The sequence below is a fragment of the Aquarana catesbeiana genome, linkage group LG06 (assembly GCF_042186555.1).
Source record: "Aquarana catesbeiana isolate 2022-GZ linkage group LG06, ASM4218655v1, whole genome shotgun sequence".
Lineage (NCBI taxonomy): Eukaryota > Metazoa > Chordata > Amphibia > Anura > Ranidae > Aquarana > Aquarana catesbeiana.
Genome location: NC_133329.1, coordinates 328,810,394 through 328,830,931, shown reverse-complemented (window position 1 = coordinate 328,830,931; position 20,538 = coordinate 328,810,394). Strand labels below are relative to the sequence as shown.

At 45.9% G+C, this 20,538-nt stretch overlaps 1 protein-coding gene across 2 annotated transcripts in view; it reads right to left on the bottom strand.

Moving 5' to 3' along the window:
* The window catches only part of PDE11A (phosphodiesterase 11A), a 988,141-nt gene that overhangs the window by 3,319 nt on the left and 964,284 nt on the right, over window positions 1–20,538 (bottom strand). The window lies entirely within an intron of this gene.

Sequence of the window (20,538 nt, the reverse complement as noted above, 5' to 3'; positions counted from 1 at the left end):
ATCCCCACTAAGGCAAATTGGCAGTGAAGTTCTTTGGTTTCACAGCCGGTTCTCTACTGCACATGTGCGAATTGCGCTTCGCTCTGTGAGTGGGCTATCTGCGGGGGAAGGGGGGGCGAACTTCCGGCTGAATTCGCCGTGGCGAACTCAGCCAGAACTGGGAGCGGGTACCTGTCAAAACCAGATACTCGCTCCCCCCCTCCTCCCCAAAAGGTGCCAAATGTGGCAGCAGAAGCGGGGGAGGAGGCAGATAAATGGAGCTTCCCCTTTTGGGAGGAGCTCCACTTTAAGCTAGCCATACATTATACAGTTTTTCTTTTAATTCAATTCCCTTTCGATTTACCTTCAACTATGTGGTGCAAGGGCCTGCCTGATTGCATACAAACTGAAAGTGTTTATGTTTAACCTCATATTATATAGTTTTGGTAAATCTAAAGGAAAATTGTACAAGAAAATTGTATAATGTATGACCAGCCTAACAGTCTGCCAACAAACATGCAGACAATGCTGGGCTTTCTCAAAAAGGACAGTATGCTTCACAAACAAGTGTAATGGATGGACCAAGTAGGCTTAATTCACAATGTCATTTTAATGTTGTTCTTCAATTCATCTAATTAAAATGTACCCCCAAATATGTAGCTTTGGCGTGGAATGGTCACACATTTGCATTTACCTGTTTAAAGCCTCATTTACTCATAAATCATTAGTTAATCTCACAAAGGGTATTTTTTCACCGCTTCAAATTGTACATTTTCCCATACTCAAACGATACACCATAGGAACTTCCCAACCTAAAGCTAGTGCTATTATCAGCTGAGCCATGCAGTAATGCTGTCAGTAATTAAAAAAATAATTTTCAGAAAAGAACAAATCATTTATTTGTAAAATAGGAATGAAATTATTTTGTTTGAAAAAAGTATATAGGTTTGTGAACATAAAAATAAAAAAAAAAATGTTTCAAAGAACCTTATACTAAAGATGTAGCACGTCAATACATTGTGATAAGGACAACATGATAACGGCCCAGCAAATTACCTTTAACAACCAGGTAAAAACTGCATATACTAGGGCCTATTCTAGTCTTGCCTCTTTCATATAAATACAGTTTCTCTGTAACATACCCTTTATATTTTTTTGTTCGATTCCCTGAAATCTTAAATCCACAATTGATTTTTTTTTTTATATAAAAGCAGGTACAGATTCAAAAGTGAGTGATAAAATATTCAAAAAGCACAAAAAAATGTACCCATTTATTTTCCCAGATGGAATTTTTATTGTTCATTCAATAACATATTACAGCCTAATTAATGGTGGAGTAATGACTTGATAAATTGTCATTAAATACCAGTGCAGCGTAAAGCTGATGTTCGCCAAAATCACTAAAATGTTGGGCTGTACAGATGCTACAAGTGTACACGTAGCTGTTTAAGACAGAATGACAAGCACCATTTACACTGACAAGCTGCAGCTATATTTAGCTTGAGTTAGACTAATCTGTTGGTAAAGAAGGACATATGAACCTACGTACACAAGAACGCAGGCCATTAGTCAGGAGACATAAATAGGATTCTTTAATAGTCGATACACAGCAAAAGCAATGTTGGTCAATAGCCAATGGCAACCAGACAGGGTTCATCTTTCAGTGCCACAAAATAGGTAAATATTTTGCAAGTAATGAGAGCAGATGGGTTGCTGATAAGTTATTTAACCTCCCTGGCGGTATGATTATGTCAGATTTTTGATGCTGAAAGCGGTACAATTATTTTGCATAGAAATTTGGTGTTTTATATTGTAGGCCTGTAATTCTTAGGAATAACGCACTTAAATCTGTCCAAACAAGAGTCTAGTAGACATCCCGGGTATGACATCCCGGGTATCTGTAAGATTACAGTGTACTGTAAGAGTAATGTGTTTTTTACTTTTTGACTTTGGCGCCATTCTCCATCCCCGTGCGTCGCAACTCTCGCAGGGAATGGAGCTCGGCACTGTGACAGATCCGACGGACACAGCTCGCTCACAGAGCGGGGAGACATCGCAGGATCCAGGGGACAAGTAAGTAACTTTGCCTGGATCCTGCCAAGCGATCCCGAGTGTGGCTTGGGGTTTCCACTTTTGGTACTGAAAATCCACCCCGAGCCACACTCGGGATTACCACTGAGGTTAATAAGCACCCATTTAGAAGTAGTGAATAGACTTTTTCAATTAAGAAACATTAGGTATAGGCACTCATTTCATAAAGCTCAACTCTGGGTTCCCCCCATAAGGCCTCTTATTGAAGCCTCATCAAGTGAATTTTTACATTTTATTTCTCATCATTTTTCCAGAAGTCTTTCCTTTTCCTCTTTAGATATTTACCTGAAGACAGCTAGAAAGTTTGATTACTTCAGAAAGAGTAATTTCCCTAGCACAGCCCCGTCTCTCCTTGCATGTCGTAGCCCTTTCCTATCTCAGAAAAGTGAGTACACCCCTCACATTTTTGTAAATATTTTATTATATCTTTTCATGTGACAACACTGAAGAAATGACACTTTGCTACAATGTAAAGTAGTTATTGTACAGCTTGTATAACAGTGTAAATTTGCTGTCCCCTCAAAATAACTCAACACACAGCCATTAATGTCTAAACAGCTGGCAACAAAAGGGAGTACACCCCTAAGTGAAAATGTCCAAACTGGGCCCAAGTATTGTGTGGGCACCATTATTTTCCAGCACTGCCTTAACCCTCTTGGGCATGGAGTTCACCAGAGCTTCACAGGTTGCCACTGGAGTCCTCTTCCAATCCTCCATGAGGACATCACGGAGCTGGTGGATGTTAGAGACCTTGCACTCCTCCACCTTCCATTTGAGGATGCCTCACAGATGCAAAATAGGGTTTGGGTCTGGAGACATGCTTGGCCAGGCCATCACCTTTACCCTCAGCTTCTTTAGCAAGGCAGTGGTCATCTTGGAAGTTTGTTTGGGGTCATTATCATGTTGGAATACTGTCCTGCAGCCCAGTCTCCAAAGGAAGGGGATCATGCTCTGCTTTAGTATGTTACAGTACATGTTGGCATTCATGGTCTCTCAATGAACTGTAGTTTCCCAGCACTGGCAGCACTCATGCAGCCCCAGACCATGATACTCCCACCACCATGCTTGACTGTAGGCAAGACACACTTGTCTTTGTACTCCTCACCTAGTTGCCATCACACATGCTTGAACCAAATAAGTTTATCTTGGTCTCATCAGACCACTGGAAATGGTTCCAGGAATCCATGTCCTTAGTCTGCTTGTCTTCACTAAACTGTCTGCGGGCTTTCTTGTGCATCATCTTTAGAAGAAGCTTCCTTCTGGGACGACAGCCATGCAGACCAATTTGATGCAGTGTGCGGCATATAGTCTGAGCACTGACAGGCTGACCACCCCACCCCTTCAACCTCTGCAGCAATGCTGGCAGCACTCATACATCTATTTCCCAAAGACAACCTCTGGATATGACGTTGAGCACATGCACTCAACTTCTTTGGTTGACCATGGCGAGGCCTGTTCTAAGTGTAACCTGTAATGTTAAACCGCTGTATGGTCTTGGCCACCGTGCTGCAGCTCAGTTTCAGAGCCTTGCCAATCTTCTTATAGCCTAGGCCATCTTTATGTAGAGCAACAATTCTTTTTTCAGATCCTCAGAGTTCTTTGTCATGAGGTGCCATGTTGAACTTCCAGTGACCAGTATGAGAGAGTGAGAGCGATAACACCAAATTTAACATACCTGCTCCCCATGCACACCTGAGACCTTGTAACACTAACAAGTCACATGACACCGGGGAGGGAGAATGGCTAATTGGGCCCAATTTGGGCCCAAATTTACACTTTTACAAGCTGTACACTCACTACTTTACATTGTAGCAAAATGTCATTTCTTTCTAGTGTTGTCACATGAAAAGATATAATAAACTATTTACAATAATGTGAGGGGTGTAATCACTTTTCTGAGATACTGTATATTATATATATAATAAAAATTATTTTGTAGAAATTATTTGTCTGGGGACAGGATCTTTTTTAACCTGCCATTATTTTCCTCAACCCCCTGAAACATACCTGAATTTTGTATGTTTCATAAACTCCTACAGCCCTTATTCCTGATGCTTGAAACATGACATCATCAAAGCCTTGGGTACACAAGAGGCAGTATTTCTTGCCACAACCCTGCTGTTGGCTTTTTTTCAGTCAGCGCAGCCAGTCTAACTTAGAGCAGCATTAAATCCAAAAACAAAAATGTTATATATTATGGCTGCATTCTTTTTTTTTTTCAGGGTTTTTTCCTTTAATTTCACTCTGGGTGGAGGGACAGTGGGGGCACTGAGAGGGTAGTGTTAAGCACAATAGTAGATTTGGATGGAGCAGACAAAAAAATTAAAGCCGAACTTAAACACTTTTTAAGAAGTTACAGCAAGTTTTTTATGTAAACGTTTTATATAAATTAATAAAAGCTGACTATTGCAAGCATCCCTCTCAGTGTTAAATAGTTTGTCTCAACCTTTCCAACTTTTGCTGGACAGCTTGGTCTATTAAAGTAGGCTATGATTGGTAAGCTGCAATATAATGCATTTTTGTTTTTGGGTATGCCGCTTTAAAGCCTGATATAGAATATCAGCTTTTAGGCAGGTGCCTACTAGGGGAATTTCTTAGAATATCAGCTTTTAGGCAGGTGCCTACTAGGGGAATTTCTTTTTAGAGGTTAAGACTAGACTGTCCAGGCTAGAAAAGGGTTTTTAGAGGTTGGCTGTGGGTTGGGTCATGCCTTCCTTTCCAGTTCACATATAAATAGGGGGAAGGCCGGGCTCAGAGTTTGGCTGGAATGGGACCACATAGAAAGCCGGAGGGTTCGTATCACCTGGAAGGATGTAGGCTATGCAACTTTCATCTTCTAACGTGGGGAAACACCAACAATGGACGCTACCAATTATAACTCACGCCTGTACAGGTATGCCTGGGCAGCCACATTGTAGTTAGTCAGGAGGACTGAGTTGCACCACACTGTAATGTTCCCAAGCGTTTAAGTAAAGTTGTTAACTGTTGCAAGCCTGCAAAAGGGTGCATGGTGGTACATGGCATATGAAGGAACAGGACCTGTAAAACACACACGGGGTACAAAAGCAAGGCCACAGCAAAGTATTAACTCGGCAGAAGAGCTGTAGCAGGAGAGCAGTTGCCATGGCTAACCATGAACTGGTGGGAATACATGGCAGCCAGTCAATAAGCGTGGTACCTGGTGTAGGTAACAAGTCCTCCGGTAGCAAAGGAGTGTGTTTTGGCTCCCTCCCTAGTGGTCTGTTCCCCAAAAGCAATTGGGACTGAACCCACAGTATGGAGACCCCATATACCTAGCCGCATGGCATGGGTGAGAGACGGAGTTAATTATGTGCACGCAGGACGTCCACGCTAGTGCTCGGCGGGACCCCATTCTGTCACTGGCAGTGAGGTGGCAGAGATACGCTGGACTGGTGGAGAGGGCATAAGCTCTGCAGTGTCCCTCCTAAATGTAATGTTTATAGAGGAAGGTGTGTAGTGACATGGGACTAGATACCTCACAGAGGAACTCTGTATGTTACATCACTGCACTTGGTGTGCGGCTCATCTATAGGCTGGAGTACCACCATAGAGTTGACTTTCACATGGTCCTGGGCATTGGTGAACGTGTACATGCAGAGATACCCCAGTGCACGTGCAGGGTGAGTGGCCCCGTCCACAAGTTGGGACAGCAGGAATGTAATATGAAAGATGATAAAGTACTATTTAAAGCCACTCCTGTCACTAGAATATAAGTGACAAAAAGGTTTTCTTCAAAAAACATAGTTAATGCTCATCTCTACCTTGCCAATGACCCACACTGTATTTAGAGATATAGTGTGCCACCTAAAGAAACTTCTAAATCCAACACTTCTGGGTGTGGGGCCAGGAATCTGACTCTTTGGGAAATTTTGGATTCTAAAGATTCTTCAGGCAGCATACCTCTTCAATACAGCGGAGATTGGCAGCAAAGGAGAGATGAGTATTAACTATCTTATTTGCAGAGGGCATTTTTTTGGTATTCTTGATTTAGTGATTATAAATAGTATAAATAATATGAATACCCATATGTGCTAAACAAATCTTTTATACTTTCTTTGAGTTGTGGTGGTCTGTTTTATTAATCTTCCTTTCAAGATGAATGTTTTAAGCATGTAAACCTAAAAATAATTCCATACAATTCTGATTGAGAGCTTTCAGTTTGCAATACTTTTTAACTGCATAGAAAAAGGGTAAATAACCTGCTAATCGGCTTAAAGGGTTTTTTAAATCCACATACACAAATTAAAATGACCCCTCTTTTTTGTACCTGAAATCTAATTAAAAACTCATTTGATTACTACCTCTCTAACTCTGCTGCACTTATTAAATTTCGGTAATCAATTTTCTTTTATGAAGCTTCTGGGAAATTATCTGAAAAGCAACACATTTTCCTCTTCCTTGGCATGTTCTTGATCATTTCGTGAATTACGTTTCTAGCACCTGCCTGGGATCTCAATTAATCCTAGAGTTTACTTCTAAAGCCATTTAAGTTTATTTGAGTTTGGTCCAATCACCTTTTTTCCAATACCTCATCCTGAGCCCTTGGTTTTACATTCAATTTTGCTATTTGTTGAGTGGCACACACATTGATGTACCATTTGTCTTTTTAATGGCATGCCTTATGTACTGTCATCGGATTGTGAGATTTTTACAGTACAAGGCGTCACATGATCCATTAGTAAAATCACAGCTTTATATATTTAAACATGACTTCAGAAGCCTGTCTTTGCTATTATCTGAATTTAGGCTGGTGATCTGAGACTGAAAAGCATCAAAGCACCTTGCCTCTGTACTCCTCTGAAGAGCTTTAGCCTGGATGCAGTGGGCTGGCTCTTGGAGTTATACAAAGATCAAAGTACCTTGACATGTTGATGTAAATCTGGAGTAATGGACTATCCTAAATCAGTATTAAACCAAATTTTTAATATATTACAGTTTACCAATTCTTAGATATAATGGCAGCATATATATTTTTTTTCTTTCGTCTATGTTTATCTGGCGATCTGGCAAGTAAGTCTGTTGTTTTTTAAAAGAACAAGCTCTCTTGCAGTTGTATCAGTTTACAGGGATGAGACAAACCATTCAACACTGGCAGGGGTGCTTACAATCAGCTGGAGTTTGGCTTTAATTTGTTAGTGTATTTAAATCTGCTAGTACATCTACCCCCCCCCCCCCCCCCCAGACTGATAATGCTGCTGTCCAAAGGTGCCCCTATGCTCCTTCATCCAGAGTAGGGGGATGCTAATACAGAGGGTGCGTTACTGGTCACATCACCACGTGAAAATGGGGAAAGAGCCAAAAAAAAAAGAAAATGGATGCAGCCACTACATCTAATGATGAAGTGAATAGTGCAGCTGTATATCACATATACTAAAGCAGGCTTCAAAATCTCCACACACCTGCTCGCATCTTGCGAGTGAAAATGAATGAGGGCGAGCTGGGGTTGCCTCAGAGGGGGGGGGGGCTAGCACCGCCGGCAGGCGGGGTTGAATGGGAGCCGTTCTCCCAGCGATCGCCCAGAGGAAGAGAGAGGAAGAGGAGAGCCAGCCGGATCATCACAGAGCAGGGATTACCCGCTGTAACAACTTTCATTTGAAATGCCCAGTGTTCCCGGCGCTTGCTGTCACACACAGTCCCACCCCCTGGCCCGGGTACTCTGATAGACAGAACACAGGTCCAATGCCGGGACATGTGACATCTATCAAAGTACCTGGGCCAGGATGCGGGACCGTGTGACGGCGAGCACCGGGAACACTGGGCATTTAAAAAAAAAGCTGTTATAGCGACGTTCCCCGCACTGTGATGATCCGGCTGGCTCTCCTCTCCCTCTCTCTTCCCCTGCACTGGTTAAGCGGCACTGATGAGCACTGGTGAAGTGGCATTGATGGGCACTGGTGAAGCGACATTGAGGGGCACAGTTAAAGCGGCATTGATGGGCACAGGTAAGGCTACATTGATGAGGACAGGTGAGGCTGCATTGATGGGCACTGGTGAAGTGGCATTGATGGGCACAGGTGAGGCTGCAGTGATGGGCACAGGTGAGGCTGCATTGATGAGCACTGGTAAGACTGCATTGATGGGCACTGGTGAAGCGGTATTGATGGGCACAGGTGAGGCTGCATTGATGAGCACTGGTAAGACTGCATTGATGGGCACTAGTGAAGCGGCATTGATGGGCACAGGTGAGGCTACATTGATGAGCACAGGTGAGGCTACATTGATGAGCACAGGTGAGGCTACATTGATGGGCACAATTGAGGTTGCATTGATGGGCACAGGTGAGGCTGCATTGATGAGCACAGGTGAGGTTGCATTGATGGGCACTGGTGAGGCTGCATTGATGGGCACAGGTGAGGCTGCATTGATGGGCACTGGTAAGGCTGCATTGATGGGCACAGGTGAGGCTGCATTGATGGGCACAGGTGAGGCTGCATTGATGGGCACTGATCAGGCTGCACTGATGGGCACTGGTGAGGCTGCACTAATGGGCACTGGTGAGGCTGCACTAATGGGCACTGATAAAGTTGTGGTTAATATTTATTTTTGTAACTTAACTTAGGCTTCATTGATGGGCACAGGTAAGGTTGCATTGAAGGGCACTGGTGAAGCGGTATTGATGTATTGATGGGCACAGGAGAGGCTACATTGATGAGCACAGGTGAGGCTACATTGATGGGCACAGGTGAGGTTGCATTGATGGGCACAGGTGAGGCTGCACTGATGAGCACAGATGAGGCTGCATTGATGGGCACAGGTGATGCTGCATTAATGGGCACTGGTGAGGCTACATTGATGGGCACAGGTGAGGCTGCATTTATGGGCACTGGCGAGGCTGCATTGATGGGCACTGATCAGGCTGCACTGATGGGCACTGGTGAGGGTGCACTGATGGGCACTGATAAAGTTGTGGTTAATATTTATTTTTGTAACTTAATTCTGCATAAAACATTTCAGTATCGAGGGCGTGGCCAACAATGCAAGGCTGAAGATGCACTTCACTGAGCTATGTGTTCTCCCGACTCCCGCAGGCTATCGTACAGCTCACTAACTGGCTCAATACTCATGTCGGCATCTGCCTCTCAAGCCTCTGACCCTGTTGATCTACAGCAGGGTTCCATACAGCAATATCTCCTCCACCAAGTCCCGTAGGAATACCGCTCCCAGAAGGACAAGATGGCATCGAGTCGGACCCCGCTTAAAATCCTGGTCCGGCTCCACTATCCCTTCAGCTTCCTCTGCATGCCCTGACTCAGCAGAGCTAAGTGACACTCCCCTGGAGTCCTCGGCTTCTGCAGCCCAGCCAATGCTCCCAGAGGCTATGCCTATGAAGGATGGCTCAGCTGCAGCTTCCTCATCAGCTTCAGGGGGATCCTCTGGCTCTGCAACCACAGTCCTCCTCTCTGCCTTCCATGCTGACTTCGAGTCATGGGCCTCCAAGATGGAATCCTCCCTCCACACAGAGCTTGAAGCCTTAAAGCAACAGGTCTCAGATTCAGAAACTGTTGTGTCAGCTATCGCTCTTACACAAAAGGACCATGCTGCTAGAATCCTAGCTTTAGAAAATACATCCACCACCCATCACCATCATCTCCACCAATACCAGTTCTGCATTAATGATGGCGAGAACAGGAGCCGCCGGAATAACATCCGATTCCAAGGTATTCCAGAAGCAACAGCAGGTAATGACTTAAGACCAACGATTATTGGCATACTCGACCAAGTCTCAGACACTAACTCACCCATTGAATTGGACAGTATCTATAGACAAACGGGACTGCTGTGAGGAACAGAGGCACCAGTGCAAATCTATCCAGGACCCTGCATATAATATCGAACCCAGAGAGGTTCTAAGGCGCATTCTGACCAAGCTTAGTTGCAAGGCCGCACGCCCTAAGGTGAGGGGCTATCACCTGGGGGGGAGCACTTGTATGAGCGCACAGCACTTTAGTTTGTGTTCACCATAACACATGAATGGATTGTGGAAGATCTGTGGACTGTTAATTTGATCATTGCACAGCAACACAGCACTGAATTGCATAGAATCACATGGATGCAACACCAAATCGCATGGATGCTTTTTTTGTATTTTTTAACTTTTTATTGTTCGAACATTGCACTAACACCATATTGCATAGATGCAGTACTGATATGCTTGGATGCAACACTAAATCGCATGGATGTTTGTGTTGAATTATCGATTAATGTTTTAAAATTGCACAAGCTTTGTGGAATATTTGCAATACACAGGCTTATTGGAGCACTTTTACCTATTTATTCATTCATTGAAATTTATTGCACATTAACGTATAGTATAGTATTAATGTTTATTAATAGATTTTGTATATGTTAGGCACAATATCACTTTATTAATATTTTAGTGGAAATTTCTTATTTTTTTATTTTGATAAGCGCAGTGCGTGTACAATTTGGTTTAACATCATAGGTGATATCATTTGCTGCTCAGTGATTGCAGTATTCTAGTCTCCATCTCCCCAAAGTAATACATAAAACTTGGCCTGTTAGTGGGCCCTAAGGACAGGGTTGCTAACAACTTGGAGGGCCAGTTATGGGTCAAGTTGGAGGGCCACTTGAACCCAATTGATATCCGAGCTCTTCCTTCGACCTTACCAATCAACCGGCTCGGGCTCTCAACCCTTCCCGATCTCACTCGACAGACAACTCACTAATGGGATTGTACAAATTCTGCTCTTCATCTTTCACGCTCTATGACTCCCTTTTTTAGGACCCCGGCTTTCCCACCAGCTCTTCACACACTGAGGTTTGGGAACTGAAACTTCAAGACCATAGGAGACTAGCTAAAATTCTTCGGGCAGACCCTTCTTTAACGACGACAAGCACCTCCGTGCCACCAGTAAGTAGTTTACCTCAATGGCTACAGTGTCAACAGGCCCTATCGTATGTATGCTCTTTCCCTCCCTGTCAGAGCTGCAAGCTAACCCAACAGAATCTGAATCTCTGCTTCTACAAGATGACCCCCCGTTACACGCGATCTCCCAACTATACTCATTACTCTTGTAGGCGTCCTCTCCAGATCTACCCTCCTACGCCCAGACCTGGGAACTTGAGCTCCATCATTTTATCTCCCCTACTGACTGGCAGAAATGTTTCACATTAACCCATAAACTCTCTTTAGCTACTAAACTTCAGGAAACGTGACTCAAGGTTACCACCAGATGGTATATGTGCCCGTCGGCTATACATCATTTCAACCGCTCCACACCCGATACTTGTACAAAAGAACCCCTATTAGTTAAAGACAATTTGTAACAGGCAGATTGTTCTGCCTCCAGCAGGAAATTTATTAGGTTGTTTGCCTGCAATATCAGATTTGACCACAAGCCAGTTGTAAGTTTACTGCTTTTGCAGAAACTATAAACTATTTACCTTTAATAAAAATACCCATCACTTTTCAGTCTAAGCAAATGAAACAGGTGCATACTGGGTGCTTAGACTCCATCTTAGACTGAAAAAAAGGAACCAGCTGTCAGAGCACATGTTGGACTAAAACTTGCATCCCCTTGCATCCCCTAAACGCAGCATCGCTGGTGAGAATCTACAGCCTAGCTTATTCATTGCATTTCTGTATATTTTATATACTAATTATATAAATCTGCATTTGTTTTCTCTCAATAGTTTCACCCCACCCTGTTTTATTAATAAAACTTCAAGATTACACAGGGAAATGTGTAGCGGGGACAAAACACAGATATTAAATGTTTCTTCTCTGTATAAACATACCCGTGAATATTTTAGCATATGCACATTACAAGGAAAAATGTAATGTTACTGATTATTATCTAACAAAAGTCTGACAAAGAATATTTCTAATGTATCAGAACTGTTCATCAATATTCAATGCTTTCTTTCTACATGCATGCAACGTCACCAAAATGACTGAACAATTTGTGTTGTCCAGACATGTACTGCCCATACAGGAACACCTAACCTTTAATCATTTGAAAATGTGTTAACAGTTATCCTTCACATGGATTAGAAGGCATCTTTGGTCTTATACCGATGAAGCCTTGACAAATGGGAATGGCATATACTTCTTAAAGAGCTATTAAGTTGACAGATTTTGTCTCATTTCCTAGTTTATAGGTGTGAGGTGCCCTGAACATATAATTTTACAATGATTGTGCCCTGTACTTGGAATGATATTCAATAGCAATTAAAGAGTGATGGTATCTGTGAGGAATATATATAATTCATTAGCTCCTTATTGCTGTTGTTATGGGACATCATTAGAACATTTAAAATTCTGTGGGTATTGCCAGCTCCACTGAAGTGATAGAGACATGCGGATCTTTAGTACCTGATCTTTTAATCCCAATGATCCAGACTCCATCAAGTTAAAGTGGTTGTAAAGCCTTAAGGTTTTTCACCTTACTGCAGTAAGGTGAAAAACCTTCTGTGCTGCAGCTCCCACACAGCCCAGGCCTAGGAGTTTGAGCTCCATCATTCTATCTCCCTACTAAGAGGCTGAAATGTTTCACCTGGGGGACCTTTTGTTACCTGAGGTTGATCCGATCCAGTGATGTGCATGAGCGCAGCAACTCCAGCTGCTATCCTCATTGGACAGAATGATAGCAGCAGGAGCCATTGGCTCTCACTGCTGTCACTCAAAAGCTGTGACATGGAGGCGGGGCCAAGTCCCACTGTCTGTGTCCATAGATGCAGCAGTGGGACTCGGGAGAGTGAGCTCGCATGGGTGCCCCCCATGGAAAGCGCCTTTCTGTGGGGTCACCCGATGAAGAAGAAGTGCTTAGAGAGCCAGAGAGGGACCGCAGAAGAAGAGGATCGGGGCTGCTCTGAGCAAAACCATTACATAGAGCAGGTAAATATAGGCATGTTTGTTATTTTTTTTAAAAAATGAACGTTTGCAATCACTTTAATAGCAGCAACAAATTGTTAGCTGTTACACCATACCTATGTATAGCCAGTGCCAGATTACCAAATAGGAAGATTAGGCACTGGCCTATGCGCTCCACACTGTTTAAGGGTACTGCAACAAAGGATCCAAATAATATAGATTTGCTATTGAAAGAAAATTACAAGGAATCTTTCCTAAATTGTTCACAAAAGATAGAGAAAGCTAATTAAGTCAAAGAAACAAAAACTTTACATTAGGGACTAATATATTGTATTAATGTAATATACCCAATAACAACTTAAACTGGTTGTAAACCTCATATGCATAATTTCTCCAATACATGCACCATTTTATAGTTTGTTATGTAAAAATCCAAACTGCTGTAACCTCTGTATTCTCATCTCTAGTCCATGGGCGTGTCTATGGACCGAAGCTCGGGAAGCGGAGTCATGACATTACTGGCCCCACATCCCCGCTGTACACTCACATGCTAGTCCTGGCTTAGCAGCGGGCACAGTGCTGGAAGTGTGAGCACACATCACTCACAGTTGGAAGGTGGAGCCAGTGATGAGTTGCTGATTCAGCTAAAATGTTCAGTTCAATTTTTGATTTCCTGGATTTACAACCACTTTAAAGTACATAAACCATAGGCATCAGGCTCAAATTACACTTTGTCTCTTAGCCCCCCCCCCTTATTTTATCAGAAATAAAGTTTATTGAGCATAAGAGTCAATACAGGATTTACATTAAAAATGCGAGGTGCAACAGGCACCGAACAAAGAAATAAAACGTCTGACATATTGTACTTACAGCTGAGATATTCCCAAACATTGTTATTTGCATTGTAATCATGAGTTCACATATTCATACCAGGTATGGGTGGTGGCAGTGCTTACTGAGCAGCCGTATTGACAGGGTTGGAGACATAGCTGGCATTAGTCCATACAGGTAGAGGAGTCATCCACCCATCTGTCCCAGATTTTGTTAAACTTGCCTGGGCATCCCCGGTGGGAGTATACAACTTTTTTGTATGGGAGAGTGAGATTCACTGCCCTTTTTCATTGCTGGATAGTAGGGGGGTGGCTCTAAGCCATAACTGGGCTATCTGCATTCTGGCTGTGAACAGGGTTTCCTGTAAGAATGTTGTCAGGTATTTCTCTTCCTCTGAAATGGGGAGGAGGCCGAGTAGGCACTGCGTGGGCAGAGTGACAGGGGGGAGCCAATGCGATCATGGAGGAATTTGACAATTTGTGACCAGTATTGCTGGATGGGTGGACAGGACCATATTAGGTGGTAGAATGTACTTTCAGTGTCGCCACTCCTGGGGCAGGTTGGGTTGGCATTTGGTTTGTATTTGCATAGGCGGGAGGGAGTGAGGTATGATCTATGGAGGATGTAGAGGTGAGTGAGTTGGTCTGATAGTGTAGGGGATACTTTTTGACAGGATTCCAATATTTCCCCCCACCCCTCGTCCTCCACTCACCCCCAGGTCCGTCTCCCATTTAGTTTTCAGCTGGTATGCATGGGTGGTAGCCGAGGGCAGAAGAAGGTGATTGTACAGAAAGGAGATTCATTTCTTGGGGTCCTCGCTAAGGACCATATCCGTCAGGGCCACCGATTCCAGCCTGGGAATGGAGGCACTGAATTGGTATTGAAGGGCATGTCGGACCTGGAGGTAGCGGAAGAGCATGTGATTAGGGAGGGTGAACTCATCCTTGAGGGCTTGAAATGATTTCACAGTGCCACCAGCGATGAATTGGGACAGGTATATGACGCTCTTAACAACCCATATATTGTGATCGGGGATGGTCATCAGTTCAGACAGTTGAGGGTTATCCCAGAGTGGTGTGTTAGCATGTAAGGGGGGAGCCCCAGTGATGGTTTGCGCTAACTGCCATATTTTACAGTAGTGTAGTAGCATATGTCGCCTGTCGCCTAGGCTCGGGAGACCCCAGTGTTTGCAGAAGAATATCTGGAAGGGATGGGCCACCACGTCAGTAACCAACGTACACACCAAAGTGGAGTACCGGAGCCTGTCGTGTCGATTAAGGTAGTAGAAGTGGGACAGCTGGGAGGCTATGTAGTATAATGCAAGGTCGGGAAGAGCTGTGCCCCCCAGCTGAATGGGACGTTTTAGGGTCTGCCAAGACAGTTTGTGTCTGGAGGAGCCCCATACAAACATGTTGAGTATAGGTTCCATGGATTTAAATACGTGGGTCGGGATGTATAGGGGGGCATGCCAGAACAGGTAGAGCAGCTTGGGGAGGAGGATCATCTTAACTAAATTAATGCGACCCATGACACCGAGGGGGAGTCTGGACCAGACTTGGGTTTTGTTTTTGAGGAGGTCATACATTGGTTCTAGGTTAAGGTGCGTGTAGTCCTGAAGGGATTGTGAGCACTGCACACCCAGGTACTTAAGCTTGTTAGTCCTCACTAGGGGGAGAGCCACCTGAGCGGCCGTGGGGGCAGTAATGTCTATGGAGAGGATTTGGGATTTGGACCAATTGATCTGCAGTCCCGAGAAAGTGCCAAATTGTTGAATTAGATGTAAGGCCGCTGTCAACGAAGGGCCAGCATCCTTCAGATAAAGGAGCATGTTGTCTGCATAGAGACTGAACACTTCGGTCCCATGCGGAGGCCCCTAATGTCAGGGTGTGCCCTAATGGCTATGGCTAGGGGCTCAAGAGCCAGTGCATATAGCATAGGGGATATGGGGAATCCCTGGCGGGTACCCTGGGACAGAGGAAAGGGGTTTGATATCTTGCCATTAACCTGGATCCGGGCGGTGGGAGCCTGGTAAAGGAGCTGGAGCCACCTGATGAATCTGGGGCCGAAGCCAAATCTGCGGAGGCATTCCCACAAGTAGCTCCATTCCACAGAATCAAATGCCTTGGCAGCATCCAGGCTAACCACCCCCCTGGAGCCAACGGTGTCGTGTTTGGCTTGGAGATTCATAAATAGTCTCCGGAGGTTAAATGCAGTGTTTTTATTGGGCATGAAGCCAGTTTGGCCGGCGTGTATGAGGCTAAGTACCACTTTATTGAGTCTTAGGGTGAGAATTTTGGCCAGTATTTTGACATCTAGTTGTAGGAGAGAAATTGGGCGATACGATTCAGGGTAAAGAGGGTCTTTTCCTGGCTTAGGGATCAGGACAATAAGGGCTTCACCCATGGTACGCGGGAGCGTGCCAGACTCATAAATATGGGAATATAGTGCTAGCAACTTTGGGAGGAGGACCTATTGGAATTGGGAGTAGAATTCTAGGGGGAGGCCATCAGAGCCAGGGGCTTTTGATGTCGGTAAGCTCGCTATTGCCTCCGCTATTCATTCCTCAGTTATGGGCACTTCTAGGAGCGCTATTTGGGGGTCCGTAAGGGAGGGGAAATCAATGTTCTGCAGGAGTAGATGTAGTTCGCTCGGGGGGCGGTTAGTCTTTGAAGTGTATAGGTCAGAGTAGAAACGCCTAAACTCATGGGCCACCTGAGCTGGGTCTGTAAGCGTGGTTCCAGCCTCCGATTGGAGCTGAACTACCAGGAGTTTCCCGGCCCGCTCACCATGTTCAAAGGTTTTTTGCTTGCTGAAAAATATGCCTCTTTTAGCTTTCTCAAAATGTAGATGGTCTGTGAGTCTAGAGTGTAGGCGTAGCTGGGCAGAGTTAGAGGTCGACGGGTCTGCTAGAAAGACTTGTTCAAGGGAGCTCAGTTTTTCCTCAGCCTGCTGTGAGATAAGTCTAGAGGAAGCCTTACGCCTATTTATGCGCGTAGAGAGGATCAAGCGGGCATGTAGTTTAAATGCCTCCCACACTATCCCCACTAAGGCTGACCCCGCATTGGAGTGGAAATAATGAGTCCATTCTCGTTGAACAGCTTCCAGGTCCGTGAGGACTATGAGCAAGAATGGGTTCAGCCTCCAGATGCAGGTCGGGGGGATGGAGGGCAGGCGAAGGGTAACCCAGTAGGGCGAGTGGTCTGAGAGGACCCTGACACCAAACCCCACTTCGAGGAGGTCCAGGATCAGGGTGGGGGCCAGCAAGATTATGCCTATGTGGGTGATTGCGGTTTGTGAGGGTGTAAAACAGGAGTAGGTGGTTGTGGTGGGGTGCTTGAATCTCCAGGTGTCTGTCATGGCAAATTCCAGAAGGAATCTCCCAAACCTAGTGAGTGTAGGCTGGGTTGGCGTTGTGGTGGGTGGGTGGAGTCTGTCAAGAAGAGGGTCTATAACCATATTGAAGTCCCCTAGCCATACAGCGGGCACCGTGGGATGTTGGGTCATGAAGGCCACCCCCTCCTTTAGAGCAGCAAATTGGAATGGTGGGGAATGTAAAAAGCTAAGAGGAGGACCTCAAGGCCACCAACAGTGGCGTGAAGGAAAAGGAACCTGCCCTGCCGATCCGACTGTAGGCTATGAAGCTGGAACAGAACCGACTTGGCAATTAGGATAGCAACGCCTCTGGAGTTATTAGTATATGGGGCCTGACCCAGCCCACCCAGGGTTTCTTAAGTGCCATTTGCATTTGACCCGCTATGTGGGTCTCTACGAGAACGGATATGTCTGCTCGCATAGTTTTGAGGTGGGAGAGGACGGCCTGCCATTTAGGTTTGGCTCTCAGTCCTCTCACATTCCATGTGACTAGCTTGAGGGATGCCATATTAACAGTGGCGTTGGTTGGATGTACAGTCGGATCAGCAAGGGGTGGCCCACGCTATCACCCACACATATTGTTATCATTATATACAGCAGCATACATTGAAATAAAGGTCCCGGTACATGTGGGTCAGAAGGGGCAGAAAAACGTCTGTGGCAGACCTGCAGGGCACCATGTTGGGTGGGGGGTAGATACAAGAAAAAATAGCAAATAACAGTACACATATTGCGGTATTAAAGCGGAGGTTCACACAAATATTGAACCTCCGCTTTTCGGAACCCTCCCCCCCTCCGGGGTCATATTTGGCACCTTTCAGGGGGGTGCAGATACCTGTCTAAGACACCCACTTCCGGCATAAACTCCCACGGGAGTCTATGCCTCTTCCCGTCCCCAACGCGCTGTCTGCTGGGACACACACGGGTCCCAGAGACAGCGGGGACCAGTTAGAAAGCGCAGCGCGACTCGCGCATGCGCAGTAGGGAACCGGGAAGTGAAGCCGCAGCGCTTCACTTCCTGATTCCCTTACAGAGAATGTCGGCGGCCGCACCCGAGGACCGAGGAATGATTTGGTCTCAGGTGCCAACATCGCTGGACCCTGGGACAGGTGAGTGTCCTTATTTTAAAAGTCAGCAGCTGCAGTATTTGTAGCTGCTGACTTACAGTTTTTTTTTCCTCTTTAAGCATGTCAGACAGTGCAGTAAAAAAGAGCATAGTAACTTTGCCAACTCTGGACCAGCGTGGCATATCTAACTTGTGGCAGCCCTCCACAGCTGTGTGGGCTGCTGCTGGCCAGGGAAACAGATCTTGAGAGGACAGCTAGGTGCACCATTGTTGATGGGAGGGGGGGGGGAATAAACGTGGGGGTGCAACTGGAGTGAAAGTCCAGGTGCATTCTCGGCTAACTCTGGTGGCGAACAAAAGTTATTAGAAGTGCACAATGGTGCTAGATGGTCTAGCACAGGGATCCTCAAACTACGGCCCTCCAGCTGTTGCAGAACTACATGTCCCATGAGGCATTGTAAAACTCTGACATTCACAGACATGACTAGGCATGATGGGAATTGTAGTTCCTGAACAACTGGGGGGCCGTAGTTTGAAGACCCCTGGTCTAGCATATAGATGTTAAGGGGGGTGCAGGTATAGTGTTCAAGAGTGGCTGAATAAGTGCATTTGGGGGCATTGCATAATAGAGGGAGAGTTGAGAACAGCGGTATGTCTGATATATGCCGGTCCAGTGGAAAGGGGCAAAAACAGCGTGGGGACGGCTCCGGGAGTGCCATAAGTATAGCCAAAAGGGTTAAGTGGGGAACAGGCCGAGGCTAACTCACAGTTCAGAGAGGGGACATCTAGGTCAAGGTTCTCAGATTTCCAGTCCAGCAAGGTTCATCTGTGGGAAGATGCGGCCGGGATGCTATGATGGTGCAGGGGCAGTTGCATCCTGTCTTTCCAGCCATGGAATGACCACAGAGGGGTCCTCAAAAAAGTGAGCCTTGCTGTCCCGGATCACGTGGAAGCACGCCGAGAACAGCATGGGGTAGGCTAGGTGGTGGTTTCGCAGTTGTTGCTTGGCTTCTGAGAACTGTGCCCTTTTCTTCTAGACCTCGGCGGAGAAGTCCGGGAACACCGCAATGTGTGAGGTGCCGAATGAGATGTTGCCCTTTTAGCCGGTGAGGCGCAGGATGGTGTCCCGGTAGTTCAGCAGCTTCGCTATGAAGGTGCGCAGGGGGCTCCGGACGGTGGAGGTCTTGCGGCTAGGCGATACGCACATTCCACCACGAACGTGGAGGAGAAGGTCTCTCTGCCAAAGTTGGTGATGAGGAGGTTTTCAAGGAACATGGGGGGATCCGAGCCCTCAGACCTCTCCGGCAGCCCCACGAACCTAAGGTTACAGCGGCGAAGTCTGTTCTCCATGTCGTCCTGCTTACTAAGGACGGCATTTAGCTGGTATTGGAGCCGCTAAGTGGTGACCTGCAGCGGCGGGATGTCGTCCTCCGCTTGTCCAATCCTGCTCTCCATTTCGGTCACCCTCTCCCGCAGCTTGTGTATGTCTTGGCGGATGAGGGAAATGTCCACTTTGACCTCCTCCATTTTAGATGTGAGGGTCATCTGGCAGAGAGAGACAGCATCGAGGATGTGAGTAGTGTCTCTAGAGAGCGAACCTTCCTCCCCCTGAGGTGGATGCGGCGCCATCTTCTCCTGCTGGGTCCTGCTCCTCGTGGAGGAATTTGTCCAGTTTCACCAGCGCTCCCGGAGCTCGCTTCGGTGCCGACATGAGCATGGGAGCTTCTCTGAGTAATGTAGGCAGTTTATACCATGTTAGAGGGTGATTTAGCCCCACAGGATCAGACTGAAGGAGAACGTGCAGCCAGAGCTCTCACTCTGCACTCCTTACACCATGCAGCTTCAGGCCACGCCCCCCTTTTAGGCCCCTTTTACACAGGGTGGATCCGATCAGCGGACTCCGCTAGCTCTTCGGGAGATCGCTCCATTGATCTCCGCTGAGCCGGCGGATGATAGGTCCGTCTCTGCTCACTGAGCAGGGAGGAACCTGTCAGAGCCCCGCTGATTTCTATGGGGAGATTGGACAAAAACGCACATCATGTCCGTTTTCATCAGATCCCATCCGATCCGCCAGATGGATGAAGAACGTATCACTATGCGTCTGTTTTTTTATTTATTCAGTCATTGAGTGAGCGGGCTTGCTGGCCACTCTCTGCTCCCTGATGGGCAGGGGAGCAGAGAGTTACATAGTTACATAGTAGGTGAGGTTGAAAAAAGACACACGTCCATCAAGTCCAACCCATGTGTGTGATTATATGTCAGTATTTCATTGTATATCCCTGTATGTTGCGGTCGTTCAGGTGCTTATCTAATAGTTTCTTGAAACTATCGATGCTCCCCGCTG